The sequence below is a fragment of the Eumetopias jubatus genome, unplaced genomic scaffold (genome assembly GCF_037043125.1).
Source record: "Eumetopias jubatus isolate StellerSeaLion01/CBP00866 unplaced genomic scaffold, mEumJub1_p1.0 scaffold_4, whole genome shotgun sequence".
NCBI lineage: Eukaryota > Metazoa > Chordata > Mammalia > Carnivora > Otariidae > Eumetopias > Eumetopias jubatus.
This window is the reverse complement of record NW_028274810.1, coordinates 28166070-28184203: the sequence shown is the minus strand read 5'-3', so window position 1 is coordinate 28184203 and position 18134 is coordinate 28166070. Positions and strand designations below refer to the sequence as shown.

At 40.8% G+C, this 18134-nt stretch overlaps 1 pseudogene; it reads left to right on the top strand.

Moving 5' to 3' along the window:
• Nucleotides 1-14386: 14386 nt before the first annotated feature.
• On the top strand, nucleotides 14387-14661 carry LOC148164502 (UPF0729 protein C18orf32 homolog pseudogene; annotated as a pseudogene).
• Nucleotides 14662-18134: the final 3473 nt, after the last annotated feature.

The window sequence follows — 18134 nt, the reverse complement described above, 5'->3', positions numbered from 1 at the left end:
CAATCTCTGCAGACCAGGGCCACGCGCGTCTGCGTAGCTTTCAACGACAGGGGCAGAGCCTGCCTCCTGGGCAACCTGGCAACAGGCGAAGGAGCTGCAGGCGAGCCCTTCCATTCACCCGCTAAGCGGCAACGCCAAGCAATGACCAAAGGCAACGTAGTCTTGCAGTTGCTGTTTGACCTTGAGCCTGGCGGAAACAGAAGGAAAATGGCTATTACGGCAGGCAGTCTTCTGTGAGGTGGTAGAAGCCGCGTGGGAAAATACTTCACATGGATCTTGCCTGCTCAGCCCAAAAAGAAAACTTGTGGTTTGTTGTCGGATTCCTTCAGCTAAATTTGTCAGAGAGGGGCGAAAAAAACCCCTCTCTTGGGTGAGGAAATCTCTCCCTTCAGACGGTGCCCTGTCGCTCCCCTCCTCAATGACTCATAGCACCCCTGGCCCTCCGCTTCCTTCTGTCTCTGCGCCTTCGGGCCGGCCGGGTAAGGAGGACGGGGAAGGGGCGTGCCCGCCTTTGTCCCTCTCCCAGTCAGCCCCTGTGGGAACGGCGGGAACGCTGCTCCGGGGTTGTAGTGAGCACAGAGAGCCGTGGCCGCGCTGGGGACCAAGCAGCCCCCGTTAGCGACCCTCCCGGAGACCCCGTGAACGGCGTGCACGTGGCTCCCGTCCCCACAGCTTCATCAAAGTCTGCTTCTCTTTACTCCTTAATGAAATGAAATTCTTGCAAAAGCGCTAGGCCTTGATATCACTCCAAAAAGAGTTGAGCGTAACTACTGAGATAGGTTGCCACAGCATGGTCTTTGCAACCAGACAGAACTGGGCTCGGGTCTCGGATCTGCCCCTTGGCTGTGGACTGCTGGCGAATCACTAGACCGCCCTAGGTTTTAAAAACCCGGATATTGCTAACAAGAGGATGAGAGAAAATGCGCTAAACCAGGAGCTCCTCGAGAAAAATACATGAAGGTTTTTTTCTTAATGATGCTTTTTTATTTTTCTCTCAGCCACTGTTTAAATAATTCCATTATATCTGGAGAAAGATAGGAGGTGGTCCACTGAAGTTCCTTAACAGACAAAACTGTTTTGCCTTTTTAAGAGGCCACATCAGGTCAATATTGGTTTCTCAAGGCCTGGAGAAGCCATCTTAAGTGAAAGTCCTTTCATCAAAGACAAAGCAAACCTTGCAGTAAAATAGTTACCACTGGCTTCCAACTTTCAGCAGCTAAATTGCAGCTAGAGAATAGTAAACACTCAGGGCCTAAACTGAATAATTAATCCCAGTAGGGCTGTTATAAACCTTTTCCAGAGCCCTTAGGCTTTCTCTCAGAAACATGTTGGATCAGGACTTTGAGGATATCAAAAGCACATTTTAAAACTCGACTCATGCTCTGTGCAGAAGGTGCATCCGGGTTTGGATCCCCTCAGTAATACAGGGTAAAAAGCCTATTTCTTAGAGAAGGAATAAAGCAGCCCTTGGGCTCGAATTTCCTTCTGTGTGGAGTGCGTTGGGCCAGAGCAGGGGAGGTGGGCACAGGGTGAGCTCTGGGAAGAATGTCCAGGGGCCTTGTTACCGTTAGTATGATGGAAGGTGAACATGTGAAGAGATCAATAGAGATCAAGCAGAGAGAACTCCTCCAAGAGAAGTCTGTTTCCAAACACAGAAAGCCTTGTCAATGCTTCCTAAAGGCACCTGCCTTCCACCTTGACCGTGTTTGCTAGATCCGGGTGACACCTGTGCTTAATAATACTTAGTCGACTTTAAATTGACTCGTTTTTCATGCTTAGCTGAATCCTCGACAACAATCAGGGAAATCACAGGTTTTGTATATTTTTTTAGAGTACTTGAGAGCATAGAGCTATTAAAATACATTTTTTACACTCCTCTGAAAATAATCCTGTGTCCCACCAGTAGGTACACTGTGCTTTGAAAGACACGTCTTTAGATGAGCAAATACATCATGAGAGGAGTGACTATTACAGGCAGGGGGTTAATGATTATTTTTCTGTACTACTTACCAAAGCTCCTCCCAATCTCTTTCTGGTTGAAGAGATTCTTAATAAAGCCTTCCCTTTTCTTTAGCACCTATAAATGTGTTCATGTTTCATCTCACTTGAGCCTCACAACACACGGTGAGGTGGGCTGGATACACGGTAGGACTCCACTCATGGAAGAAATCAAGGCTCAGAGTTTAAATTCCTTATTCACAGACACATAGCTAGTCAGTACTAAGGCAGGAGGAAGAGCCTAAGCTTTCTGACTCTTCATTGGAGTGTCCACTACTCCTTAGCTATATCCACTTCTCCTTAGCAAATCATGGTGGACGGGGGCTAGGTGTGTGTGTGTGTGTGTGCGGATGTTTACACTATTCTCACCATCATGCACCAATTTCAAAGACAGGAACTTATGTCAAGGCCAGCTTGTCACAGAGACAGGACTTCTAATTCAGTGGAAAACAGTATGGCTTCCATTCTCTTCAAGATTTTGGTGGTTAAGGATACGTGCCTCTGAGTCAGACACACTTGGGTTTGAAACTCCATCCCACTGCCTAATAGTGTATGACCCTGGGAAAGTTTGTAAAAGTTTAATTTTGATGAGTTTCATCATCCGTAAAGTGGGAATAATAATACTCAATGCACAGGGCTGTTGGTGATAGTGTCTGTTGAGGACATCTACCTCACAGGGCCATGATTAAATGAGATAATCTGAAAAGAGAGCTTATCACTGTATTGGGTCTAAAGGGAGTATTAAGTGGTGGCTATTATTACTTTAGTCAGAAATGTCTACTGTTGACACCCTGGCTACCTAACATTTTGAAATCAATGATGGACATGATTGAGCTTTAATAATGGAGGCCATCTTCATACACAGGAAAATAAACCTGTGATAAAGGGGATGTCCATTTAAACATTTATCATTTCCCCCCAAAGCTGTCAAAGTGCACTCTCCTCTCCCTTGCCTCATTTCTGTGACCCAGTGACCACTGCCATCCCTCCAAATACCTTCACGGTTGCAAAGATATTTCACATTTTTATAGGGCTTAAAAATGTGCACTGACTCAGGTATACCAACTCACCCTTCCCAGCTGCCCTGTGATGCAGATACCATTCTCATTTCACGGATGAGAAAACGCACTCAGAAAGGTTGCATGACCTGCCAAGGTCACATAGCGTGTAAATAGAAAAGTTGGGACGGAAACACAGACCTTCTCATTCTTTCCAACCACATGAGACTCTGACAAAGCAGGAAATAAATACATGGTTGAATCCTTTGACTTGCATCTCCTCTTCCTGGTACAGAATGTCATAAGCTTCTGCAAAACGTTAGCCAGTGCACTGGGGAGTGGGATGCATCTCTTTGCTTGACACCAATGCAGGAAGCTGTCCTTAACTCCGACCTGGACTGCCATTGGCAGGTCATGGTCTTATCCCTTTTATTGAAACAGGGAATTCAGGGCACTGGAAGTGAGCATTTTCTAAAAAGGAAAACTGAGTCATTTGTTTTTCGCTGATTTCCATTCTAACCTCCTTCTGCGTTGATAGATGGCAAATAGCTCCCAGACCTTGCGGTGACTCATCCACACATTGGCAGCTTGTCTGAGGTTCCAATTCAGTTTCGGGATACTAATTTCCTATTTCCTCCCCAATTCAGAAAGCATCACGATAGACTTTATCTACTACTGTAAGCATGCAAAAGGAGGAAAAGATGGGTTGGTTTTACAAACTGCTGTGCTCTTTCAATCGTGAAGATGAGACCTGGGACTGAGATCCTGTGGGTAAATATATCACCGCCATCTTTTTCAAAGGTCAAGTAGCCCTTTCCAAAGGGCCCTGGGTCCTAGACTTCACTACGCCTTCGAGAAAGAGTAAGGGAAACCAAGATGTGAGAGCAAGGGAGAGAGGAGGTAAATGGGGAGAAAAGAGCGGATGGGGGAAGGGTGTTGCCTTAGGTCCATGTCCCAGTACCTCAGCCCAGAGTAGGGAAGATCTCAGTGATATGGAAGCCAATTGGAAAGGTCCTTCTCCTCTTTCCTCTCCTCCCACAAAGACCTCACAGCCTGAACCACCATTTCAGTTGAGCATTTTTGCAACACTGTTTACCAACTCGCCTACCATGACAGAGAACTGTTATATTGTCAGATGACTTAGCAGTATTCTCTCTTGATTAGATGATGAGTTCTATTTGAAGTTGTTTTAGTGGAGTCTATATTTTATTTTCATTCAGATTAAAGGGTAGAACTTGTAAAAACGCTCCCAACAGCTTTTGTGAGACAGTTTAATTCATTGGGTTTGAAAGCCTTGGCTCTGAGACTGAATTTCAACCAGGAATAAATGTCTCCAAGGGGCGGATGAGGTTCTTTGGTGTATAAATACACTTGTTAGAAAACAGGTTAGAAAAACAGTTTAATACACGCCCAGCATGGGAACGCTCCCATGCTAGCCTAGGTTGTTAAGTCCTTCCATAAGTTTCCTTCAGATACTGGAAGTGAAAAACAAAAGGAAACAAAGCACAACCCACTACAGTCTTCCTGTAGGTGTCACATCCCCTGCATCAGGATCACTGTGAAGCCTGCAGATCCCAAGGCTTTGTTTGTGGTTGAGCCACTTGAACATCTCTGGGAGTGAGGTCTAGGAATCTGTAGGTTTAACAAGCTTTCCAGGCGATTCTGATGCACCTAGAATTTGTGAAGCACCACGGAGATCAGAAAGACAGGACATTCTTCCACTGGGGGACCAGGGCTGCCTTCAGGCCCCGTTGTCTAAGTCCAGTTAATTCTCGCAGCTTTAGGATTGCTACAAACGAACTGCTGTTGTATGAGCCACCAAGGGTGGGACTGATTTATACCAAGAAAACACAACACTGACTTCCATTACATCACTGGTAAATCATTGGGAATTTTTTTTTTTTAAGATTTATTTATTTGCGGGGGGTGGGGTGGGGTGGGGAGGGGCAGAGGGAGAGAGAATCTGAAGCAGACTCCGCACTGAGCTCATGCCCGACAGACAGTTCGAGCTCACGACCCTGAGATCAACACTTGAGCCAAAATCAAGAGTCAGACACTTAACCAACTGCACCACCCAGGAGCCCCAGTCTCTGGGAATTTTAGCTTACTGGATCATATAACTCAACTCTGGGATATTATATATGAACCTCTTATTGGAATGGATGGTTATTTATCCATCTTTAAGTCAAGGAAAAGAACTCCATATATATAAAGGTTGTTTTATGACAACAGAGGCCTATTCTTTCTGCTTAGATAGTTAGCAACCAGAATCTTTTAAGTAAAATTGTTTTTTTAAAGATTTTATTTTTTTAAAGTAATCTCTACACCCAACGCAAGGCTTGAACTTACAACCCTTACATCAAGAATCACACACTCCACCGACTGAGCCAGCCAGGTGCCCCACAAAAATTTTTTTACTTACAAAAGAGGTTGTGCCTGTCCGGGTTAAATCAATAATCAGGTGACACAAAGGAGGCAAGTGCAGCTGTGGCTTTGTCAACATTCTGGTTCCTTCCAATTGCTGGACTTAAGCAAAGACTGCCAATGCCCCTCAAGTGAGGCTCCATCTCAAACCAGTTCACCAAAGGACAGAAGCAGTTTTCGAGGGTTGTCTATGTGCCAGGCCAGGATGCTGGGTACTATGATAGAAGTAGATATAACATTAAAAAGAGGGCCTCTCAACTCTTAGCTGGGCACCAGAATTACCAGGAAAGCCTTTTCAAAATATTGCAGAATGGGTCCACCCCACATCTGTTGAATTGGAACCTTTGGGGGCAACGTCCAAACTGCCCCAAGTGGGTTCAATGCAAGGCTCAAGGCTTTGGTGTTAAATCAAGGCCAAGGCTCAAGACCATGGTGCTAAAAATCCTACCTTCTGAGAATTTTTAGTCTACAATGGATGGTACTGATATAAACAAATCTGGCAGGGGACGTGTATTAAGAACACATTATAGACAAAACACAGTAATGAAAGATAACATTAAATCCAACATAGAAACAAACGCATAGATAGAAGGATAAATGCAGAATTGGCAGCAGTTAGGGAAAGCACAGATAGATTTCTGGGCAGATTCTATCCCCTCTGGTTGATGGGAGGAGTAACAGACTCTGCTGCTGGTTTTTTTGGAATTTCAAATTAAAAGCTTATAGTCAAAAACTGGTTCTAGTTTAAAAGGCAATGCTTTAACTTTTTCATAATTCTGATGTATTGGAGGTTATATAAAAATCACACAAAGGAACTATCCAGAGTGTCTAAAATTTGTATTAAAATTATACGGCCTTTTATTTTTATTGTAGGGTAGAGCTACAAACAGCTGAGTTCTGCACAATATGTTGTCCAGGAAAAAGGAAAGACTAAAACAAATATGCTGTGAACATGTGTGAACACATATTACATCTGTGTTTAAACGAAATCCAGGCCGTTGTATAGTTGTAAGAAATCAAAGCTTTGTAGTCTGGCTAACGAGAGGTTCTCTGAAGGGCATTCTGTGGAATGCATTTCTCTTGGCGGTTGCTCCAGGGGACCCAATTCAATTCTAAGCAGATTTCTTTAATCCTTAGCTCTAACTGGGTCAGCGTCATCTGATTTTAAGTATTATTACAGGAGACATATGCACAATGATTACTGAAATAGCTACAACCACCTTGCCTGGGGAGTTGCTTTTTCTTTGAAAGTGCTCAAAACACCCAAATCACATACGTGGACAAGTCTTTGGTGGGACCACCACTATGATAGGGGCAGGAACCAACTGAGGTTGCCTTCAGATGATAAACATGCTGAAACTTGCACTGAGGTGTTTTTTTGTTTGCTTGTTTGTTTAATGGGCTGCTTAGGAAAAATGCTTAATTAGCTTACCTTATTCTCTGTATTGGTTCAGGAAGATTCTGTTGGGTAATTTGAGGACACGGACTTGAGAATTTTCAGAGTTGGGAGGCTAAACATTTCGTTTTTGAATCAGAAAATCTAAACAAGGGCGCCTGGGTGGCTCAGTCAGTTAGGCATCTGCCTTTGGCTCAGATCATGATCCCAGGGTCTTGGGATCAAGTTCCGCATCAGGCTCCAAGCTCAGTGGGGAGTCTGCTTCTCCCTCTCTCTCTGCCTCTCTCTCTGTCTCTCATGAATAAATAAATAATCTTAAAAAAAAAAAAGGAAAATCTAAACAAAACAGCCAATTGTGTGGTGACCCCTTACCACAGACAATTATCAACAGGTGGGTCAGTGATCCCACTTCAAGATAGCTGTTAGGTGCTACTCATTAACTTAGGATCCTTTTCCTATACCGGATCATCTTACCAGATTCTCTTACTCTTTGTCCTTTGTCGGTGATTCTCTTTGAAGTTTTAGTTTACAATCAGATTTCATCCACAAATAGTGATCATTTTATCTTGTCCTTGCTGAATTTTTTACCTCTACATTCTTTCTCTTGCTTAAGTGTATCAGCCAATATTTCTAGTACAATGTTCAATGGTAAACAGTAGTAGTGACAGGTGTTCTTATTACGTTTCTATGGGGACACCTTTGGTGTTGTTCGTCCATTAAGTATGATGCAGACATTTAGGCTGCCACCCCACCCCAACCTCAAATACAATTATGTGAATAGATTCTATGTTACAGGACCATCCATACATTCCTGAAATAAACTCCAGAGTTCACAAACATAAGAGGCAATCTATTGGCTGGGCCGAAGGAAGCCATAGTACCATTTTTCAAGTAAGTGAGCTACAGAAGAGAGGGTCTTATTCTATTTGCTTTTGAGGTCTCTAGATTGAAAATTCATCACAGGAAACACGCTTTATCCATCTCGGTATCCCTAAATGTGCATTACCCAAATGTGCACCATAAGCAATATCTTTAAATGCCCTCTCCTCTTTGTAATAGTCTTCAAGTCCTGAAGCCAGATTATCTAGAATTCCCCAACCCCGCAGATACCGGTTTTCACACACCCACACAGTTCCCTAGCCAACAAAGGCTGCTGGTAGTCAGTGGGCTTCTAAGCTCGACACCATTGCTCTTTTCCAAAAGGCAGATCACCCTACCAATTTGTAATAAGTTGCCTTCCAGTTAGTGATTTCCACAATAGAAAAAGCAGTATCTCTTCTTCTTCAATGGCCTTCAGAAGCTGGCAAGTGTCAACAGGCTTAGGATTCTAAGTAGGATGAGATGCCATGGACCCCGAAGGCAGGATTTCCCTGCTTGTCTCAGATTATACAGGTTAGGGTGCTGGGAATGGACAGGAAGACCAGGCAAGAAGGAAGGAATGACAGCAAGGAATGATTCTCCCATTGCCATTTACCAGTGAGAGGAGACAAAGACGTCCATTTACTGGGTAATTCCATTATATTCTCTGGCTTGGTTGTATTGACATGCTAGAAGACATGTGAAGGTATACTGAAGTACAGAAATACTCACATCTATTATTTAATGGTAAGATTAGGAGCCCTGACTTCGTAATCTCACAATTCTATACTTTGAGTCCTGGCTCTGTCAATTACTGGTTGTGTGGTCTTGGGCAAGTGTCTTAACTAAGCCTTAGTTTCCTCTTTTGTAACATGTAGATAACACACCAACCTGTTTCTTATGCATATGTGGATAAAATGAGAGAATGTATATAGAGTACCCACCAGTGCCTGGCACGTAATGGAGGTTCAGTAAATGTTAGCTACCATGATTTTTCTATTAGGTTTCCTTAAGTAATCTTAAGTATATTTCACACAGTGAGGACTAAAATCAAAACTCCAGAACAAGGAGAGTGGGCTATTCTTTTCCCTCTGGTTCTTAATGCTATTTAGAACTATAATATAACTTCCCATGAAATGTATTTCATCTCACAGCCAAAGGAAGTGTGATTTGAAATACTGAAAACCAAGTGTATGGCTCACAGACTTGAAAAAAAAACCTAAGAGACCATGATTTCAGAGGAGTCATGAGTCCTCGAAATAGGTTGCAAAAATGCAACATGCATATATATATTGCATATGCAATATATATTATACATATGTATGGCTATAACAAGGTCATAAAAACATTTACTAGAGGTAAATACGATATGAACGGACTAATGTGGACATTTAGGCTATCTTGGCTCTCGTTTAGACACATCAGTTAAAAGCCAGAAGAGAGAACTCCTGTAGGTAAAAACAGCACTTACTGGAATAGCAACTGAAAGATTCAACTCACAGTCTGACCCATTCATCATATTCAGGGGTCAGCAAACTATTTTCTGTAAAGGGGCAGATAGGAAATATTTTAGGCCTTGCGGGCCATGGAGCTCAGTCCTAACTCCTCAGCTTTGACACTGCAGCCACAGACACAATGTAAATGAATGGTATGACTGTGTTCTAACAAAATTTTACTTACAAAAATGGGTGGCAGACCAGATGTGGTCTGTGGGTCACAGCTTGCTGCCCTGCTCTAAACCATATATCATACTCTAAGTAAGATGCCTTACTCACCTATTCAAAAACAAGCTTAAATTAATCTGATCTCTGTACTAGTTAACAATTTGTGAGCTGTTCAGATATGAAGACATGTAATTATATATATTTGATATATTATATATAATATATATAACTGATATAAAGACATAACAAAGTTCTAAATGTTTTCTATAATTGTAAAAAAGCTTAAAACTGTACTGTATTTGTTTTTATGCCTGTATTTCAGTTGTTGACAGTTTTGTGTCACTTGACAATTAAAAAAAATACAGTTAATCTGGTCTTTGAATTGTGAGGTTCAAAGAAGCCACACTATTCGGAGTAAGATTTGATGGCTTTAATTCACTAGGAGTTCATCCTCTCCCAATATTTCAGCTTTGTTGTACACGTAGTTTGATTTTTTAATCTGTAATCTAGTTCTGAATTTATTCACCGTTACATACAATATTTAAGTTGTGAGCACTAAATTTGATTGGAAATTTAAAATTTACATATGTCAAAGACCAAGTGCCAAAAGACAAACTAGCAACATATTTTAAAATCCAACTAATGAGATTTAACTAAACCACATGATTCGGAAACAGGCTTAGGTGCATCTTTATGCAATCCAGATGCCTGACATTGGTAAATATTATAATTCTGTTATAAAGATACATAAATATAGTTGCTAGCCTATTATAGAAAATATTTGAAAATGAAGCTGTCAATTGCCATTTGGAGGATAGAAGCTTATGGCTAACAGGGGACAACTGTTAAAAATAATCCTGTCATCTCTTTTTACAAGTATATAACTTATATTGGAGTTTTTTTCTTAACCACTGTAGTCAGAAATATTATTTCTATAAATACACACTTAGTTCCACTCTAGAAGGTAAAACTGCTTCTTACTGATTATACTTACCAATTTGACAACTGTACGTTATTGAAAATAGATTAAAAGAGCATTTTGTGGGAGCAAAATAATCAATAGAATTAAAAAAATTTTCAATTGGCATGTTGTATTTATAAGTTTCAAAACATAAAATGTAATGATGTCACTCAAGAGGCATATAGAATGTCATTTCATGTTTTGAGGGCAATGTTCTCAGTGCTCTGAAAGCAATTCAAGAATTTGAAGTTGAGCAAGATCTGGATATTTACTGATTTTTTTTTAAAGAGCATCTTGGTCCAAGGCCAGAAACCTGTTGTTTTCTGAATAAAGGAAAGAATGTCAATTAATTTTTTACAGACCCAACTTGAAGGGCATTTAATTAATAGCCACATTTGACTGAGTTCAGAGATGTATAACCTCATAAATCCATAGAGAGCTCACTAAAGTTTGTTGAGAGGTAGAGGCAAAGTAAATGGAACAGTACCTGACCTAATAAATTCTCAATTTATCTTAGCTATGTATTCTGATCAACATTTCTTGTAGTGTACACTCTATTATGAGATAGCAGAACTACCACAGTCTTAGAAGTCAGACTGGCCTGGGTTCACATCGTGATAAAATGACATTGCTTAACCTCCCTTGGATGGTTTCACCATTGGCAAAATGGTGATATTCCAGATTCTATAGAAGAACACTTGCAAAACTGGTCTTAATTTACATTTCTGGTATCTGCCATTTCTCTCATTAAAAGGCCTTGCAAGAAGTAGTCTATCTACAGGCAGAATTACAAGTCTAATTAGATTTTAGAAGTCAATCAGGGGTTTTTCAGACATTTTTCATCTTGAGGGAGGAATGATGTTTTGAGTTCTTGGTCTGCAAGCAGGTATATAATGTCACAGAGAAGAGGAGAGAGGGGAGGGGAGAGAAGAGAAAGAAAAGAAGAGAAGAGAAAAGTAGAGAAAAGAAGAGAAAAGAAAAGAAAAGAAAAGGGTTGCACTTTAAATATCAAAATCAAACTCGGGAAGCCCTTGACAAAAAGCCCGAGTTGACAGATGGACTCACTCTCAGAACAATGGAGAAATTATATAATTTTTTTAAACAAGTATTCTCAGTCTAAAAGATGCACAGGAATTAGTGAATACTCCTTTCTGCTTTAGATAAAAACTGTTACCTATTCAATAGAAATACCTATCCCTAAAATTATATTAAAAGATTAAAGGTACACTTTGAATGAAATGGTAAAGTTACAATATGAGTGTGTATTTAAATTAATGTAATAAACAACTGCAAAACACACTAGTTTTTGTTTTGGTTCTTTTTAAAAACACATTTAGTTAAAAAAAAACTTGTTTCTGTAAAATTACTTTTATGAAAATTTCAGCAAGTATTTCCAGAAGACAAATTCAGGGGAGTGAAATTGTTGGATCAAAGATGTCATGATTTCAAGAGGCAAATTTTGATAAATCAACCTCAGAAAAGCTACACCAGTTTACGCACCAACCAAATGCAGGTGTGTTCTGAATCCAAAGGCTTTTGCCAACTCAATCTATTTTCAGTTACATTCAACCCATAGTGAGAATATATCCCATTAAATGCCTCAGATGCCTTCTTATCTGATCAACTCATAAATGCGCTACAACATTCATCCCGTCCAATTCAGCTTGAAGAGTTCAGTTTTAAGTCAAAAACACCATTCTCCCCATTGACTGTTTTCTCCCAGGCTTACTTTCTTCTCTTTCCTATCCAGTCTGGACCCACGGTCCATGCTTTCTCAAACGAGAACCCTCAGCTCCTTCCAACCTGGTCCCTTTTTGCAGCGTCTCCACTAAAAAAATGCCGACTCCTGGAGAATTCCAGCCTTCTGCTCACGCTGTCCTTTCCTGCTGGAAAGTATCAGACAAATCTGTGCCTCGACACCATTCTGGCTTTGAACTTCAGCTGCCCTGAGCACACTGAGCAATCCTTTTCCCCGCGGCCAGGTCCTTCTCCCACATCTCTGGGGCAGAGGTTTGCCGACGGGAGGCCATCAGAATCACCCGTCAGTCTTCATGTCATCTGACCTTCTTCCTTACCTGACACTGCTGACCTCTCTCCCCGGGGCTTCCAGGGCACTGCGCTCTTGGTCTGCCTTCCCAGGTCCTTCCCCGCATCTATGGACCACCCTGTAGGAACTGACTGCTGAACCGACCACAGCCACCAACCAAAGTACATTTTTTTTTCTTTGACATTTTTAAAAAAGATTTTATTTATTATTTGAGAGAGAGAGAGAGAGAGATTGAGATTGAGAGAATGAGTGGGAGGAGGGGCAGGGGGGAGGCAGACTCCCTGCAGAGTAGGGAGCCCGACTCGGGACTCGATCTTAGGACCCTGGGATCATGACCTGAGTCAAAATACATTCTTAAAGTTCTTTGAGGGATGAACTTAGAGCGTAATGGGTAAGTGTGCAGACTCTGAGGCCCAGCTGCCGGGGTGAGCTCAGTTCTACCACTTTTGCACTGGGCAAGGCAATGTCACTGGCCCTAAGTGTCCGCATCTGTCAGAAAAGATCATGACTGTGTTATCTATGATGATGTGTGGCCTAAATGACCTAATCCTGAAAAGTGCTCACGATGATCTGGTCTATAATAGGCTCTCAAAAAATGACATTTCTCTTTCCACCGTGAAAGTATGGCAAAAAAATGTCTGATTGGAAACCAGGAAGAGGGTTCTCGCCAGACATGGAATTTGCAGACACCTTGATCTTGGATTTCCTGGTGACAATGTGAGATATGTCTGTTTTCTAAGAAAAAATAAAGTACTACTATACATAATTGGGAGCCCTAAATAACAGGATAGTGAAATAAGCACAGATACAGGAAGCCGACTGTGTTCAAATCCTGACTGAACAATTTTCTAGGGCATGACATGGGGCAGAGTGTGACACAGATCTTGGCCTGCTGGACAGTGTATTTAATGAAGCGAATTCCCTCTTTTTCATATCACAGAGTTGTTCAATGAACTAAAATAAATAGAATTAAATACCTAGCACAATGCCCAGAATAAAACAAGTAGAAATTTGAAATTTTTTCTTTTTTTATGTCCTCCTTTTTAGACCCTGTGATTATTGATACTATCAGTAGATAGTGAGCAGATAGGGTTCTACTTTAAATACATATTGGAATTTAACTCTACTAGTGTATAAAAATGCAGTTAACAATGGGGACATTTCCAACGTATCTATGAACTCCAGTGAATGAAATGGTATATTTTAAAGAAATAAAAAATACACATATATATGTGTGTGTGCATAATGAGCTAGACAGACCATGGCCAAAAGCATGTAGGGAAAAAAAAAAACCTATAAATTTCAGAAGTCTAGTTTGACCCTTTTTGAGCAGGTAGGCCAATATACTTAACTGTAGAACCAGAAGTTCTAAAGAATTTTCACTTTACACAGCACATACATTAATTGGCATTGATTCGTGGGAGAATTTCCAGCCTATTTTAGTGCCCTGCCAGTATGTATTAGATAAATTAGTGTTACTGGCCATTCTGATCCTTGTAACATTTGATTAATACATTACCAACGCGTATTTGTACAAACCATTGAGCAGTAGTTAAATAATTATGATGCCTTTTGTATACATACAACAAACTGGCTATTTTTTAAATTATCCACTTTTTGGAAAAATGCAAGTCATACTATTTTAGTTTCAATATGAACATTTGCTTCTATTCTCAAACTTTGTATACAGGAAAATTCCTCTATCATTCCTGGGGAAAAAATGGTATTTAATCAAATCTGACTTTTCCAAATGTAAAAATAGGACTCCCTGAGGGCCAGCCAGCTTCTGATAGTACTAGGTTGTAAGCTCCACAAGGACAGGAAGTATTTTTTAACTTCTGTTTTGTCTGTATTATCTGGTATAGTGGATGTCACTGGTATTGAACTGAGTTACAAAGAAATGCATACAATGTAACCCAAAGCTGTCTAAAATATACAGCCATAAAAAACCATTTTTTCTAAAATATACAAAAATCAAGCTCCCTCCAGAAGTGTGGTTTTTACCACCTGCGTGTGGTTCAGGAACTCAAGCCTGGGAGAATGGTGTATATTTCTTGCATTGTCGTTCCAATTCTGCTCTGGATCTATGAAATATTCCCAGAGTGACACTTATACCCTCTGATATCTCCCTCTGTTAGTCGTATGTGGCCAGAAAAGCTCTTCGAGAATCCCGTGATGAAAACAAAGGCAAAGTAGACTATGCAGGTACAGACATAAGTGGATTACCAACAAAAGGACCAACGGAAATCTCCGGTAAAAAAGATGTAATTGGTCCAAAGGATCTCATTGTTTTAAAAATGGACCTGATAATATGAAACACCTTGCTTGTAATTTTCTCTGACCTTTTTCTCTGAGACCAGAGTTCAGGATAGTTGGCTGTATACCTAATACTAACCAGGGAATACATGACACTTATATTTAAGATGTATTTAGTTATATTTAATGATCTCATTCCTGAGTTCCTTTTTCAGTAAAGTAGCTTTCATTTCTATTATTGCAGTTATGAATAAATAGAAGGTTTGTGCCAGTAGACGCTGCTACTAAATCAGTACCCAAAATCCTCTTTGAATTTGAGCAGAGCACAGTATTACTGTGGAACAAGTGCAGTGAGACTTCACGGGAAGGAAAGGGAGTTATGGGGAGATGATAAGCCTTGAAACACAAAGATAAATTTACCGTCCAATACAATGGAGTAGCTTACTTATGAGAGTAGTAATTACTGCTTCTTGCTCTGAGGAAAATAGAAAAGACAGTAGGCAGACCTTTTGGAAAAAGGGAATACCTTTTACAGAAATATCTAATGTATATTATAAAATTCTAAAAATAAAATAAATAGATTTTTGTATATCTATGAATACAGCACACAAAAGTAACATCATATTCAGGAGGATGGGAGAGCAGGAAGCAGGAATAAAGACCCCGGGTAGGGAGCTGAGAGCACAGGACACGAGCTATTGTCAGCAAAAGACGCTGCATGGGTCTCAACTGCAGAGCGGCCGGACTAGGGCATGAGCTTTCTTTGCTCCCTGCAGATCATACAAACAGGGCTCTATCTCTCCAAGTGGAAGATCTCACTTACCTCAAGGCCTTCAGGAGCTTAAGGCTGAGAGTTAGAAAAGGTTTTACAGATGATTTCAACCAATATCTTTCCCCAAAAGAGATTCCTCTTCAAAATATGCTTAAGAGAATCTATAAAGAATGTCTCAAACTCAACACCCAAAAAACAAATAATCCAGTCAATAAATGGGCAGAAGATATGAACAGACATTTCTCCAAAGAAGACATACAAATCGCTAATAGACACATGAAAAAATGTTCAACATCACTGGCCATCAGGGAAATACAAATCAAAACCACAATGCGATACCACCTTACACCAGTTTCAATGGCAAAAATTAACAAGACAGGAAACAACAAGTGTTGGCGAGGATGTGGAGAAAGGGGAACCCTCCTACACCTGGTGGGAATGCAAGCTGGTGCAGCCACTCTGGAAAACAGTATGGAGGCTCCTCAAGACATTAAAAATAGAGCTACCCTATGACCCAGCAATTGCACTACTGGGTATTTACCCCAAAGATACAGATGTAGTGAAAAGAAGGGCCACATGTACCCCAATGTTCATAGTAACAATGTCCATGATAGGCAAACTGTGGAAGGAGTCAAGATGTCCTTCAACAGATGAAGGGATAAAGAAGATGTGGTTCATATACACAATGGAATATTACTCAGCCATCAGAAAGGATGAATACCCACCATTTGCATCGACATGGATGGAACTGGAGGGGATTATGCTAAGTGAAATAAGTCAAGCAGAAAAAGACAATTATCATATGGTTTCACTCACATGTGGAACATAAGGAATAGTGCGGAGGGCAACAAGGGAAGGGAGGGAAAACTGAATGGGAAGAAATCAGAGAGGGAGACAAACCATGAGAGTCTCTGGACTCTGGGAAACAAATTGAGGGTGACAGAAGAGAGTGGGTTGGGGGATGGGGTAGCTGGGTGATGGCTATTAAGGAGGGCATGTGTTGGGATGAGCACTGGGTATGATACGCAACTAATGAATCTTTGAACACTACAGCAAAAACTAATGTTGTACTATATGCTGGCTAATTGAACATAATAATAAAATAATTAAAAATATATGCTTAAGAGGCAGGCGGTCATCTAGTTTTTGCTTTGAATGTGTTCTCAGTGAGAAATCATGGGGTCCCACGTTCCATTTTGAACTATTCTGACTATAAAATGACTTCCTTATATTTTTGAGCAGCAACCTGCTTGCCTATGAATCTCAGCCTTTGGTCCCCATTCTCCCTAAAGGCACAGATGAGAACTGTCACTTTAATCCCTTCCCACTCCAGGATGTGAGGACGGCTGTCAAGTCGCCCAGTTCCCTTGTTCCCAGGCCAGGCCTCCCCAGGCCTTTCAGTGCATCCCGAGTGCTCCATCCCCACTGCCAACAGGTATTATGTCTAAAACTTTTGAAAACCATACATTTATTACATATCATACTTCAAATATTATTTGGGCACTGACGACTTCCATGTGATTTCAACAGAATTGGCTGACATTGGGGCAACCCGAACAGCTCTGGGCACATTATTTTATGAGTAGCCTTTTCAGATAATAGCTTAGCCCAAATAAGATTATAGGCTTTAAAAAATTCCCTTTGAAATTAAATTTAGCTCAAACAAAGGGAAGTAGTGAGGAAAGAAAAGACTTATTCAATGGGTAACCAAAAGAATTTGCAACTAACACAACCCACTCAACTCCCTCATGCTAGGAGATTTTTGTCTTTATCACATGAAGTCTTTACAGGATCCTAAATAATTTGGGCTTGCTCTAGAATGGGCCCTAATTCCTGGTGATAGCTGGAAGTGCTTTGTTTTTTTACAAAGCTAACTATAAATATTCAGTTAAATGTTTAGGCCCACACTTCCAGAGGGTCCCTTGAACAGCCCTAGGTTTACAGTAGGACTCAAAGTAGTTGCTGACAATCAGCCTATAAGCCCAGTGCTGCATGTTAAAGTTTTTCCAAGTTTAAATTCAAGGGATTGATTGATTGATTGACTGATGAGAGAAAGAGAGCAGGGAGTGGGGGAGGGGCAAAGGGAGAGGGAGAATCCCAAGCAGGCTGCATGCCCAGGGCGGAGCCCCACACGGGCTCAATCTCACAACCCTGAGATCATGACCTGAGCTGAAATCAAGAGTCGGACACTCAACCTACTTAAGTCACCCAGGTGCCCCAAGGGCTTTATTTAATGAATAAAACTTCTGTAATATATAGTGTGCACACATAGACACACACACAGCTGTGGACTTTGAGGTAAGTTAAATCCTAGAATATACCTTCCGCAGTGCTGGGGTCTTAAGAGGAAGAATACAGCCAGGAGAACAGGACTGGAGCAGTCTGGTGGAAGAGCGGAGGAGAGAGAAAAATGTCAAAAAAGCATCTCATTGGTTCAAGTGCTACCTTCTTCTTTTGCTGGCTTGATTACCTATGGGCAGTTACCCTCTTTGAAGCCGCTAAAGGAAAAGTTCAAAATGTCTGCTCTGCCTCTCTGAGAATCATGAAACTACCTCTATCAACGTAACTTAAAACACATTTATAAAAAATTGACAAGAATCAGACTGGGTTGAATGTCTCGATTAGTTTGGAGAGAACTATTTTCATATTTTTGAATCTTCCAATCTGCAAAAATGGAATATCCTTCTATTTGTTTAGTTCTTTAATTTATAGAAAAAGATTTTGTGTATTTCAGTGTAGACATAAACATCTCTATGCATC